Raw genomic sequence first — 15196 nt, 5'->3', positions numbered from 1 at the left:
CTTGTGTGGTGTTGGATGAAAGTTTATGCTAAGAACCATCGTTTAAGACTAGCCAGAGGTCTGTGACTGCTCTGTAGAGAGAATTACAGAATTTATCCTGTTTCTGTGAAATGGGATTGGAGAGAGAGTGAGTGGTATGAGAGGGTACTTGACTCACCAACGGTTTTAGAGGTGGGGGGAACAGAGGGGGAACGTTGCCTTCCCCACCATGTGAGGTATGGCGCCACTGTCATAGGCCTCCCCCTCCTTGTGACTTCATGGGACGCATCATGGTGAGGGGCATCTGTGATTCGTCTAAGGACCTCAGCCTCGTGGCGAGTTTTAGGCGCGACCAGCTGTAATTGGAAGCGGCACGAGGGGTTGTGCCGGCTTTGTGCTGATTGGTCAAGACAAGGTTAGGGGGGAGACGGGCATTTGAGTTCCCCTATGCCGCCAAAATCTTCAGTTTGAGCTGAGCAGCAAGCTGAGGAGGTGACCCTGGGTGGGGGGGGGGCGGCTGTCACCTCCACCACCGTTAATCACTGTGTCATCCTTATTACTCATCATGCATGGCACTCCTGCTATCATGGGTTGTGTCGAGGCCCAATGTGCATGAAATGGGGCCAAGGAGTATGGAAGGAACAGAAAAAATCTAAAAGACAGTGTTCACCCATGAGGCAGCTGGCAGGCCTCATGGTGTATCAGAGGTTGGCTTACCTCTGGTTCGAGTATCTTGTCTATGTTAACGGACAATTGGTGGAATAAGGGCAGGGCCTCCTAGTGTAATTGTGGTGATATTACAGGCCCCAGTTGGACTTTGAATTCCACCTTGCTGTGTCCGCCATGTGGTGACGCCTGCCATTATCACACTCGGTGTACGAGCGAGGCATGCTCTGGTATGATGGGGGTGTGGGTACTCTCCCATCCACGTTGTGTATGCCTGTGGTCAGCCAGCCAGCCTGAGGCAACCCCCATGTGCGCACCTCGCCGCTCAGTGGCAAGACAGTGGGGCCACACCCTGGCCACCCCGCGCGCCAGCTCATCCCGGGTGGGCGCTGTGACGCCCCGCGCTACTCCGTGGCCACCCCTTAGGGCCACGCGGTGGCGACATGCCTTGGCCATCCCCTTGGGCCACGCTTGGCCACCTGCCCTGGACACCCTAGGGCCACACCTAGTCGACGCACTAGGAGCGAGCTAAATGTTCTTCAGCCAGTGAGGTAGTGACTGGGGAAATGAATGTAATGAGAGAGGAAATTGTGAGAATAATTGTTACAGTGTCTCAGGACTGTTGTTAATTTCGGTAACAGCTGTGTGGTCCCATATCGCCTGCCAGGCGAGGGAAACAGCTGAGAGACCACTGTCTGTACTGACGTCCAGGTGTCTGTTTGTGATGCACCTGGAGACGGATGTTTACATGGGACCACACATAAAGATGTACATAGATATATGTTGTGTGAAGACTGACTCGAGTATGTAACCGGTCAGTGTAGAGATATACCATGTAAATGATCCAGTTCTGTCGATTCTATATAATCGTTCAGTCTAGATTAATGTCATGTTGCCGCATGTTAATTATATCATTGCAGAGGTAGGCAGGCCAGTGTTGTAGGGTTGTCAGTTACCCTAAGGTCTGTATAATTATGTATATATTTATCTAGTGATATAATTTTCATTGATTAAGAGAATGCCATTTCCATGTGTTTTCATTTGCATGTATATAGATGTACGGTGTTGTGTGGTGAGTCAGTAAATGAGATTGCTGACTTATTGCCTAATGATGTCATTAGCATGTGTGGTATGCTGACGGCATCATTTTGTTGTAGGTTTGGGCAGTGTTGTTGTTGGTACAAGTAATATTACTGCCCTAGGAGCTGTGTTGAGGGTTTAAGGAGGTCCCTTTGATTATTCAGGGGAATTCACAGTATTTAATGAGAGCAAACAATTGATTAGTTATAGCCTAATTATGAAAATTAGTGCCAGCTGTCCGCGTAGCGACGGTGTTTTATATTGACGTAAATTGTCTTGCTGAAGTAGTAGTGATTGCTCACAGTAGTCCCTTGCAACTGTTGCAAGATTAGAGGGGGCAGTAATGTAGGTATACTTTTGTTGTTGCCTAACTGTGTGTCATTACTGTGTGGGTACAGTAATTAACGTGTTTCAGAAGCTGCAACCGTATGTGGGCTGTGCATTTATGTTGTTATGCCACTGTAAGTGTGACCTATGTAACACTGGGGTTACTTTGTATTCTTTAAGTTGTGTTGAGGACTTAAGGATTCAGTGAGTTAATTAATGGGAATTAACTCTATAAGGGGTTGCACATTTCTTGATGAGTGAGAGAGCTGTTAAAGGAGAACAGTGTTGAGCTCGTTGAGATACGTTTCTGGTTCAATTAATTGTCCATGTGACAACTAGTTGATCACTCTAGCTAATTATGTAAGTAGCATTCTCATCATGAATTCACGTAGTGGGAGAGGAACTGTCAGAGTCTGTCAGTAATTGTGTTAACGTAATTTGCTCGAGACTAATTACCTTTCTGGGGTATTGCAATTAGTGGCTCATGATAATTAGTGGAGTAATTAACGTCTGGGGTCTTGAGGACTCAGATGACTCGGTAAACCAAGGTCAGGGAGCTAGCATAACTCGTTATATTAATCATATTCTGTCTGATGACAGTGGATTAAGATGCACTCTAGTTAATTAGTGGGGTAATTAACTCCTCGCCCATGAATTCACAGTGTTTGATGAGACCTGCTTAGGTAGTGCGGAGTGAGACGTATTTATGTATGATTAATTATCAGTCCTGGTGACAGTTAATTAATTGCTCGGGGTTAATTAGGGTAATTAACACTCATTAAAGTAAATTTTGACATAAACTGTTGAGAAGTTACCAAGTTAGTGGTAGGCTTAGTTAACGTAACTCGATGGGGATTTAAATAGTTGTCTGTTTGACATTAATTAGGAATTACTCACTGAATACTTGCAAGGAGTCAAGTGTGATGTAATGTAAGAGAGACTTTGAGTTATTGTTAACAAGTTGACTTGTGTTAAGAGAGACAAGTGATAATGATTAACGTAGAGTACCATCATGTTGTTGTCTAAGAGAGACAAGTGTTTGTGATTAACGTAGTACTTTGTTGCTGACTGCTGTGATCAGTCAATTAACGTAATTAATCACATAATCAATTTTGTAATTGGTTAAGGCAATTTCTTTTGTTTATCGTCTGGTGACGAGAGTAAAGTAACTTAGGGATTACTGGAGCTGTGTCCCAGAATCCCACCTTGCCTGGCTTCGTTTACTGGTTACAGCGCAACTTCTTGCAGGGAGTTGCAAAGAGTGTTCACATTAGGTTGTGATAGGGGGGGGGGTCACTGTTGGACTACCCGCCTAGTTACGTGGGTCTCTCCCATAAGAGGACCTGTAAGATTGTGATTATAGTATCTATTCACCGTGAAGCCGTGACAATATTGATTGCAAGCTTGTGTCATCAGTGGGCATCCATCATTGTTCAGTTAGTTTATGTAATCAGCCCGCAGTGCGAAGGGCTGTTGAGTAGCTGTGTTGCAAGTGCCATTTGATAGACAATAACGTAACGAATCACTCTCTGTGAATCTTAGTCTGTGATTTTTTTTTTTTGGTTTGCAATATTGCGTCTTCAGTGGCACACCTGTGTTCAGGTTAGATCAGTATGCAGCCGCACAGCAAGGGTTGGAGTCATTGCTATTTTAGCTGTTTGTTATTGTGCCACTTGATGGACATTAACGTAACGTAAACTCGATGTTGTAGTAGTTTAGTCTCTTGTTGTTTAATAAATTATTTATTTTATAGAAAACGGTCTTTGATGTCAACCCTTTAACCATTCTTTTCCACCCATGTTCTGCTTTATACGATTGAGGTTGATGTGATCTTTTGAAATGACGGCTGTTATTGGGAATTCCAATTCCAATTCATAGCGCCACATCACATATAAATATTTGGTTGTGAGAACACGTCGGTTACCCTTTATTAGTTTTAACGTCCTGTTTAACTAGGAGGAACCAGCGGCCTATTGTGGACAGATTTTCACCCCTGGTGGTGGAGGCCTGGCGGTTTGCTCCCGCTTTTCCTTTTTCTATTGGACTCATGCTTATCTGCCGTGTGCAGCTCTTTAAACTTGAGGTCCACCTCCTAAGGGAGGCAGGCGTAGAAAAAAATCTCCCAGTTGTTCAGGGCTGTGAAGATTTCAGTGACTACATAACAGGTACCATAGCAATTGGAGGACAAAAAACTATAGTAGTAGTCGTATATAACTCCCCAGCAAACGACAGAAGACCCAGACAGGAATATGAAAGAAACAACATGACCATCATCAATATAATAGAGAGATCAGCTTCTGTAGCTAGCAGGAACGGATCCAGACTACTAATCATGAGAGACTTCAACCACGGGAAGAAAGATTGGGAGAACAGAGACCCACATGGAGGACCAGACAGATGGAGAGATAAGCTTCTGGCCGCAGTTACAAGAAACTTTCTAAGCCAACACATCAAGCGACCGACAAGAATGAGGGAAGAGGATGAACCAGCTATGCTTGATCTGATATTTACCCTAAATGTGTCGGATATAAAGGAAATTAAGTTGGAAGGCCCCTTGGGAATGAGTGACCACAGTGTATTGATCTTTCAGTACCTGGTTGAGCTAGGCTTTATCTCCCCTAAAAAAGAACTGAGAAACAAACGGCTGTCGTACCGAAAGGGAAATTATGAGGAGATGAGAAAATTCCTAGGGGATAAACCATGAGACACAGAACTCACAACTAATCCGTACAAGAAATGATGGACTATGTCACCCAAAAGTGTCAGGAGGCAGTAAGCAGGTTTATCCCGGCCCGACAGGAAAAAAACGAGAAGCAAAAGAAGAATCCGTGGTTTAATAGTGCATGTATAAAAGCAAAGGAACTGAACAAAAGGGCGTGGTGGAACTTCCGAAATAACAGAACAGCAGACAGTAGAGAGAGATACCAGAGAACCAGGAAAGAGTCTGTTAGTGTGAGAAGAAAAGCTGAGAAAAAAACATGAAAATGATAGAGCTACTACACAGTCACATCAGGAGGAAAACAACAGTGAAAGAACAGGTGATGAAACTCAGAACGGGGGAGAAAAGGTACACAGAGCATGACAAAGAGGTGTGTAAGGAACTCAACAAGAGGTTCCAGGAGGTCTTTTCAATAGACCAAGGAGAGTTCACAGCGTTAGGATAGGTGGCAGTAAACCAGGCGGCTTCGGAAGGGTTCGAAATTACTAGAGATGAGGTCAAGAGGCACCTGCTGGATCTGGACGTGAGAAAGGCTGTTGACCCGGACGGAATCTTACCGTGGGTATTGAAAGAGTGTGCAGGAGTGCTTTGCTTACCACTCTCCATTGTGTATAGTAGGTCACTGGAGACGGGAGGCCTACCAGAAATATGGAAGACTGCTAATGTAGTCCCAATATACAAAAAGGGTGACAGGCAAGAGGCACTGAACTACAGGCTAGTGTCCTTAACTTGTATACCATGCAAGGTGATGGAGAAGATCGTGAGAAAGAACTTAGTAACACATCTGGAGAGAAGGGACTTTGTGACAACATATCAACATGGGTTCAGGGAGGGTAAATCTTGCCTTACTGGCTTAATAGAATTCTACAATCAGGTGACAAAGATTAAGCAAGAAAGAGAAGGATGGGCGGACTGCAATTTTTTGAATTGTCAAAAAGCCTTTGATACAGTACCCCATAAAAGGCTGATATATAAGCTGGAGAAACAGGTAGGAGTAACTGGTAGGGCGCTCCTGTGGATAAGGGAGAACCTAAGCAATTGGAAGCAGAGAGTTATAGTGAGGGGTGAGACCTGAGATAGGCGTGAAGGCACCAGTGGAGTCCCACAGGGCTCTATACTCGGACCAATCCTGTTTCTGATATACGTAAATCCTATACCCCAGAGGGTATAGACTCATTCCTCTCAATGTTTGCTAACGACGCCAAAATGATGAAAGGGATTAAGACAGAGGAGGACAGCTTGAGGCTTCAAGAAGACCTGGACAAGCTGCAGGAATGGTCGAACAAATGGTTGTTAAAGTTTAACCCAAGCATATGCAATGTAATGAAGATAGGTGTAGGGAGCAGGAGACCAGATACAAGATATCATTTGGGAGATGAAATACTTCAAGAGTCAGAGAGAGAGAAAGACCTGAGGGTTAATATCACGCCAGACCTGTCCCCAGAAGCTCATATCAAGAGGATAACATCAGCGGCTAACATAACATCAGATTGGCTAACATAAGAATGGCCTTTAGAAACTTGTGTAAGGAATCCTTCAGAACTTTGTATACCACATATGTTAGACCAATCCTGGAGTATGCGGCTCCAGCATGGAGTCCATATCTAGTCAAGCATAAAACTAAACTGGAAAAGGTTCAAAGATTTGCCACCAGACTAGTACCCGAACTGAGGGGTATGAGCTACGAGGAGAGACTACGGGAATTGAACCTCACGTCACTGGGAAACAGAAGAGTTAGAGGGGACATGATCACTACATACAAGATTCTCAGAGGAATTGATAAGGTAGATAATAACAGGCTATTTACCAAAAGGGGCACACGCACTAGGGGACACAGTTGGAAACTGAGTGCCCAAATGAGCCACAGAGACTTTAGAAAGAATTTTTTCAGTGTCAGAGTAGTAGACAAATGGAATGCATTAGGAAGTGATGTGGTGGAGGCTGACTCCATACACAGCTTCAAGTGTAGATATGATTGAGCCCAGTATCTTGAGGTTATCTTGAGATGATTTCGTTTTTTTTTTTTAGTGTCCCCGCGGCCCGGTCCTCGACCAGGCCTCCACCCCCAGGAAGCAGCCTGTGACAGCTGACTAACACCCATGTACCTGTTTACTGCTAGGTAACAGGGGCATAGGGTGAAAGAAACTCTGCCCATTGTTTCTCGCCGGCGCCTGGGATCGAACCCAGGACCACAGGACCACAAGTCCCGTATGCTGTCAGCTCGGCCGACCGATAGTAGGCTCAAGAACCTGTACATTAGTTGATTGACAGTTGAGAGGCGTGACCAAAGAGCCAGAGCTCAACCCCCACAAGTACAAGTAGGTAAGTACAATTAGGTAAGTACACAGAGACAGAGACAGATTCACAGAGGCAGACACACAGAGACAAAGACAGAGACAGACACACAGAAACAAAGACAGAGACAGACACACAAAGGCAAAGACAGAGACAGACACACAGTGGCAGACACACCCCCATCCCCCCCTGGATCCGCTAATAACTACATCACAGGAGGATGAGCCTACCCAAGTAGCCCAGCCCAGGGAACAGCTTCCTGCACTAGTGAGGAGGGGAGATGAAAATGGTTATAGAAAAGTGAGCTTCAGAGTAATGTACTCAAACATCGATGGAATTACCAACAAAACAAGTGAACTAGCAGAAAGGGCACGGTAAAAAAAAACAGATGTAATAGGGCTCACAGAAACAAAATTGTCAGGAGTCATAACAAACGCTATGTTTCTAAAGGATTACTATATAGTAAGAAAAGAGATGGAAGGGAGAGTAAGATTGTTCCTGCTGATAAGGAAGGACTGGAGCTTTGAAGTGATGGAAATTCGGGGCTGTGACGGATTCAGAGACTAAATAACAGGAACTATGACAATAGGGTGGACCTAAGATAATAGTGGCAGTCACATACAACCCTCCACTAAATGGCAGCAGACCCAGACAGAAGTTCGACAGAAACAACATGGTTACCAATTATATAATATAGAGAAAGCAGCTCCGGTTGCCTGCAAAAATGAATCCAGACTCTTAATCATGCGAGATTTCAACCATGGAAATATGGACTGGGAGACTGGGGGACCCCACATGGAAGTGAAGATACATGGAGAGCTAAACTCTTGGAAGTGACAACAAGGAACTTTCTGAACTCATGTCAAGGGACTCACAAGAATGAGAGGGAATGACGCACCAGCTAGACTAGACCTGAAATTCACCTGGAATGAGTAAGACATAAGGGAAGTAAAATTTGAAGCCCCCATAGAAATGAGTGACTCACAGTGTATTGACATTTGAGTATCTGGTGGAGGTAGGGATAACCTATCCAAGAATGGTTTTGGAAGGGAAAAGACTAAATTACCGAAGAGGAAAAGATGACGAGATGAGAAACTTCGTAATGGGAATATCATGGGAAACAGAATTCAGAGAAAAGACTGTACAGGATATGTTGGATTATATCACTCAGAAGTGTCAGGAGGCTGCAGACAGGTTTATCCCGGCTCAATAAGAGAAAAATGGAAAGCAACAGAAGAATACATGGTTCAATCAGAAATGTACGGTAGCGAAGCAATTGAGTAAAAGAACATGAAGTAACTACAGGAATAACAGAACACCAGAGAGTGGGGAGAGATACCAGAGGTCCAGAAATGAGTACCTCAATGTGAGGAAAGAAGCAGAGAGAGACAGTATGAAAATGACATCGCGAGTAAAGCTAAGACTCAACCAAAACTGCTTCACAGCCACTGCTCCACATCAGAGGGAAAACAGCAGGGAAGGAAGTGATGAAACTGAGAAAATACTGAGAAAAACCATCAGTGAAGTGATGAAAATGAGAGAACAGATACACAGAGAATGACAAGAAGATATGTGAAAAATTCAACATGAGATTCCAGGAGGTCTTCACAATAGAACAAGGAGAATTCACTGCACTAATTGAGGAGGCAAACCAAGCAACGTTGGAGGAATTTTACCTCCCCAGTGATGAGGTCAAAAGTAATCTGTTGGAACTGAATGTGATAAAGGCTGTCGGGCCTAACAGAATTTCACCATGGATACTAAAAGAAGGTGCAGAGGGACTAAGTGTGCCACTCTGAATGGTGTATAACAGGTCACTGGAAACAGGAGACCTACCGGAAAGCTGGAAGACAGCTAATGTAGTCCCAATATACAAAAAAGGTGACAGGCAAGAGGCGCTGAACTACAGGCCAGTTTCTTTAACTTGTATACCATGCAACGTGATGGAGAAGACCTTGAGGAAAAGGCCTGTAGAGCCTCTGGAGGAATGAAATAGCTTTGTAATACACCACCAGCATGGGTTCAGAGATGGTAAATCGTTCTTCACAGGTTTAATAGACTTTTATGGCCAAGTAACACAAATCAGGCAAGAAATAAGGGTGGGCAGACTGCATTTTCTTGGACTGTCAGAAAGCCTTTGACACAGTACCTCACACAAGGCTGTTACAAAAGTTAGAGCAACAGGCAGGACTAAAAGGTAAGGTGCTCCAGTGGATAAGGGAGTATCTAAGCAACAGAAAACAGCGAGTAACTGTGAGGGGGGAGACATCAGAGTGGCGAGATCACCAGCGGAGTCCCACAGGGCTCTCTACTTGGACCCATCCTGTTTCTAATATATGTAAACGACCTTCCAGGGAGCATAGAATCGTTCCTCTCAATGTTTGCTGATGATACCAAAAATATGAGAAGAATCAAGTCAGATGAAGATAGACAGAAACAACAGGACGACCTAGACAAACTGGTGGAAAAGTCTAGAAAGTGGCTATTAAAGTTCAACTCAGGAAAGGGTAAAGTAATGAAATTAGGCGAAGGGAGCAGAAGGCTGAACACAATGTACCATATTGGAGGGGATATCCTGCAAGAGTCAAATAGAGAGAAAGATTTGGGGTTTGATATCACACCAAACATGTCCCCAGAGGCTCACATCAAAAGGATATCATCAGCGGCATATGCTAGACTGGCTAATATAAGAACTGCCTGTTGAAAGTTGTGTAAGGAATCGTTTAGGATCTTGTATACCACTTATATAAGACCAATACTGAAGTATGCAGCAGCTCCAGCCTGGAGTCCATACCTAGTTAAACACAAGACAAAGTTAGAGAAAATTCAGAGGCATGCCAACAGACTAGTCCCGGAACTGAGAGGTATGAGGAAAGGCTAAGGAAGCTGAACCTCACATCCCTGGAAAACAGAAGAGTAACGGGAGTTAATATAACCACCTACAAAATTCTCAGGGGAATGGACAGGCATGATGGACAAAAACAAACCCTTTGCATGGGTGGAACACGAACAACGGAACACAGGTGGAAACTTAGTACCCAAACAAGCCACAGAGACAGAGCAGTTAACAAATGGAATGCATTAAACAGTGATGTGGTGAATGCTGACTCCATGAACAGTTTCAAATGTCAAATGATAGAGCCCATTAGGCTAAGGAATATGTACACCAATTGATTTGACTGTGGAGAGGCGGGACGAAAGAGCCAGAGCTCAACTCCCACAAGCACAACTAGGTGAGTACACAGAGACATACACACAGAGACAGAGACAGACACACAGAGACAAACATTCCGTAAATGGTCCGGTAGCTTGGTGGACAGAGCGCTGGACTCGTAATTCTGTGACCCGGGTTTGATTCCTGGACTAAGCAGAGGCAAATGGGCCGAGTTTCTTTCACCCTTTCTTTCATTCACCCGGTCGAGCGGACAGCACGCTGGACTTGTGATCCTCTAGTCCCGGGTTCGATCCCGGGCGCCGGCGAGAAACAATGGGCAGGGTTTCTTTCACCCTATGCCCCTGTTACCTAGCAGTAAAATAGGTACCTGGGTGTTAGTCAGCTGTCACGGGCTGCTTCCTGGGGGTGGAGGCCTGGTCGAGGACCGGGTCGCGGGGACACTAAAAAAAGCCCCGAAATCCTCTCAAGATAACCTCAAGATAACCCTGATGCCCATGTTACCTTGCAGTAAATAGGTACCTGGGAGTTAGACAGCTGTTACGGGCTGCTTCCTGGGTGTGTTTGAGTGAAAAAAAGTTAGCTAGTAGTTAGTAACAGTTGACTGATTGAGAGTTGAGAGGCGGGCTGAAGGAGAATACAACTAGGTGAATATACACGGAGACAGAGACACAGAGTCACACACAGACAGACACCTCACCAAAGAGCCAAAGCTCAACCCCCGCAAGCACAATTAGGTGAGTACACAGATGTCGTACCGATTTTCAAGAAAGGTGATAGGGAGGAAGCACTTAACTATAGACCTGTATCACTGACAAGCATCCCCCTGTACAATACTTGAAAGAATAATTAGGCTAATACTGGTTGCACACCTAGAGAACATTAGGTTTGTAAACAAACATCAACATGGGTTCTGGAAAGGGAAATCTTGCCTAACAAACCTTTTGGAATTCTGTGATAAAATAACGAAGATTAGGCAAGACTGAGAATGTTGGGCGGACTGCATATTTTTGGACTGCCAAAAAGCCTTTGATACAGTACCGCACATGAGACTTATATTCCAAATTGAGAAGCAGGGAGGAGTAGGAGGAAAGGCTCTAACATGGGTAAGGAACTACCTAACAGGAGGGAGCCAGAGAGTTACGGTAAGGGGCGAGATGTCGGACTGGCGAACAGTAACTAGTGGAGTACCTCAAGGATCAGTGCTGGGACCAATTCTATTTCTAATAAACGTTAATGACATGTTTACAGGAGTAGAATCCTACATGTCTATGTTCGCAGATAACTCAAAGTTGATGAGAAGAGCTGTAGCAGATGAGGATGTAGGATCCTCCAAGAGGACTTGAACAGGTTGCAGAGATGGTCAAAGAAATGGCTACTGGGGTTCAACACGAGCAAATGTAAAGTTAAGGAAATGCGATTAGGTGATAGGAGACCAAGGGGACAGTACACAATGAAGGGAAACTGCCTACCTGTGACGACGCGAGAAAGAGACCTGGGCGTGGACGTAACACCTAATCTATCTCCTTAGGCACATATAAATAGAATATCGACAGCAGCGTACTCTACACTGGCAAAAGTTAGAACATCATTCAGAAACGTAAGTAAGGAGGCATTTAGGGCACTTTACACTGCCTACATGAGGCCGGTCTTTGAGTATGCCGCCCTATCATGGAGTCCCCACCTGATGAAACACATAGGGAAACTGGAAAAGGTTCACAAGTTTGCAACGCGACTCGTCCCAGCGTTACGAGAGATGAGGTATGAAGAGCGCATGAAGGAACTGAGCCTTACGACACTAGAACAAAGAAGGGAGAGGGGGGATATGATAGGAACGTATAAAATATTTAGGGGGATTGACAGAGTGGAAATAGACTAAATGTTCACACGGAAATGAAGAAGAAGAACGAGGGGACATGGGTGGAAGCTGGAAACTCAGATGAGTCACAGAGATGTTAGGAAGTTTTCTTTTAACGTGAGAGTAGTGGGAAAATGGAGTACACTTAAGGAGTTGGACGTGGGAGCAAATTCTATTCATAATTTTAAAACTAGATAGGATAGGGAAATAGAACCGGAGTCATTGCTGTAAACAACCGATGGCTAGAAAGGCGGGATCCAAGAGTCAGTGCTTGATCCTGCAGGTACAAATAGGTGAGTACAGAAATAGACACGAAGAGACACAGAGACAGACACACAGAGACAGACATACAGAGACACAGAGACAGACACAAGAGCCAGACACACAGAAACAGACACACAGAGATAGACACAAAGAGACACAGAGAAACAGAGACAGACACACAAAGAAACAGAGACAGACACACAAAGACACAGAGACAGACACACAAAGACACAGAGACAGACACAAGAGACAGACACACAGAAACAGACACAGAGAAACAGACACACATAAACAGACACACAGAGACAGACACACAGAGACAGACACAGAGAGACACAGAGACAGACACACAAAGATCCAGACACACTGAGACAGACATACAAAGACACAGAGACAGACACACAGAGACAGACACAGAGACAGACACACAAAGATCCAGAGACACAGAGACAGACATACAAAGACACAGAAACAGACACACAGAGACAGACACACAAAGATCCAGAGACACAGAGACAGACATACAAAGACACAGAGACAGACACACAGAGACACAGAGACAGACACACAGAGACACAGAAACAGACACACAGGGGGGTCTGTGGCGCCACAGACATAGGGGCCTCGTAGCCTGGTGGATAGCGCGCAGGACTCGTAATTCTGTGGCGCGGGTTCGATTCTCGCACGAGGCAGAAATAAATGGGCAAAGTTTCTTTCACCCTGAATGTCCCTGTTACCTAGCAGTAAATAGGTACCTGGTAGTTAGTCAGCCGTCACAGGCTGCTTCCTGGGGTGTGTGTGAGGTGTGGTGTGGTGTGGTGTGGGGAAAAAAGTAGTTAGTAAACAGTTGATAGACAGTTGAGAGGTGGGCCGAGAGAGCAAAGCTCAACCCCCGCAAACACTACTAGGTGAACTAGGTAAATACAACTAGGTGAATACACAGAGACACAGAGACAGACACACAGTCTGGTAGCTGAATGGACAGTGCGCAGTACTCGTAATTCTGAGGCCCGGGTTCGATTCCCGGACCAGGCAGAAACAAATGGGCAAAGTTTCTTTCACCCTGAATGCCCCCTGTTACCTAGCAGTAAATAGGTACCTGGGAGTTAGACAGCTGTTTCGGAGCTGCTTCCTAGGGTGTGTGTTTGTGTGTAGGAAAAAATAGTAGTTAGTAACAGTTGATTGACAGTTGAGAGGCGGGCCGAAAGAGCAAAGCTCAACCCCCGCAAGCACAACTAGGTGAATACAACTAGGTGAATACAGAGACAGACACACAGAAACAGACACAGAGACAGACACACAGAGACAGACACAGAGAGACACAGAGACAGACACACAGAGGCAGACACACTGAGACAGACACACACAGACACACAGAGACAGAGACACAGACACACAGAGGAAGGCTCACAGACACAGACACACAGAGACAGACACACAGAACAGGACAATCGGGTAACACATCTGGAGAGAAGGGACTTCGTGACAAATCGACAACATGGGTTCAGGGAGGGTAAATCTTGCCTGACTGGCTTAATAGAATTCTATGACTAGGTAACACAGATTAAGCAAGAAAGAGAGGGCTGGGAGGACTTCATTTTCTTGGATTGTCGGAAAGCCTTTGACATAGTACCGCATAAGAGGCTGGTACATAAGCTGGAGAGGCAGGCAGGTGTAGCTGGTAAGGTGCTCCAGTGAATAAGGGAGTATCTAAGCAATTGGAATCAGAGAGTTACGGTGAGGGGTGAGACCTCCGATTGGCGTGAAGTCACCAGTGGAGTCCCACAGGGCTCTGTACTCGGTCCTATCTTGTTTCTGATATATGTAAATGATCTCCCAGAGGGTATCGATTCATTTCTCTCAATGTTTGCGGACAATGCTAAAATTATGAGAAGGATTAAAACAGAAGAGGACTGTTTGAGGCTTCAAGAAGACGTAGACAAGCTGAAGGAATGGTCGAACAAATGGTTGTTAGAGTTTAACCCAACCAAATGTAATGTAATGAAGATAGGTGTAGGGAGCAGGAGGCCAGATATAAGGTATCGTCTGGGAGAGGAAATTCTTCAGGAGTCAGAGAAGGAAAAAGACTTGGGGATTGATATCACGCCAGACCTGTCTCCTGCAGCACATATCAAGCGGATAACATCAGCGGCATATGCCAGGCTGGCCAACATACGAACGGCATTCAGAAACTTGTGTAAAGAATCATTCAGAACTTTGTATACCACATATGTGAGGCCAATCCTGGAGTATGCAGCCCCAGCATGGAGTCCATATCTAGTCAAGGAAAAGACTAAACTAGAAAAGGTTCAAAGGTTTGCCAACAGACTAGTACCCGAGCTGAGAGGTATGAGCTACGAGGAGAGACTACGGGAATTAAACCTCACTTCGCTGGAAGACAGAAGAGTTAGGGGGGACATGATCACCACATTCAAGATTCTGAAGGGAATTGATAGGGTAGATAAAGACAGTCTATTTAACACAAGGGGAACACGCACAAAGGGACACAGGTGGAAACTGAGTGCCCAAATGAGCCACAGAGATATTAGAAAGAACTTTTTTAGTGTCAGAGTGGTTGACAAATGGAATGTATTAGGAAGTGATGTGGTGGAGGCTGACTCCATACACAGTTTCAAGTGTAGATATGATAGAGCCCAATAGGCTCAGGAATCTGTACACCTGTTGATTGACAGTTGAGAGGCGGGACCAAAGAGCCAGAGGTCAACGCCCGCAAACACAACTAGGTGAGTACAACTAGGTGAGTACACAGAGACAGACACACAGAGACAGACACACAGAGACACAGACACAAAGCGACAGACACACAGAGACAGAC

Source organism: Procambarus clarkii, chromosome 78 (assembly GCF_040958095.1).
Source record: "Procambarus clarkii isolate CNS0578487 chromosome 78, FALCON_Pclarkii_2.0, whole genome shotgun sequence".
Taxonomy (NCBI): Eukaryota; Metazoa; Arthropoda; class Malacostraca; order Decapoda; family Cambaridae; genus Procambarus; species Procambarus clarkii.
This window is presented reverse-complemented; position numbering follows the sequence as displayed.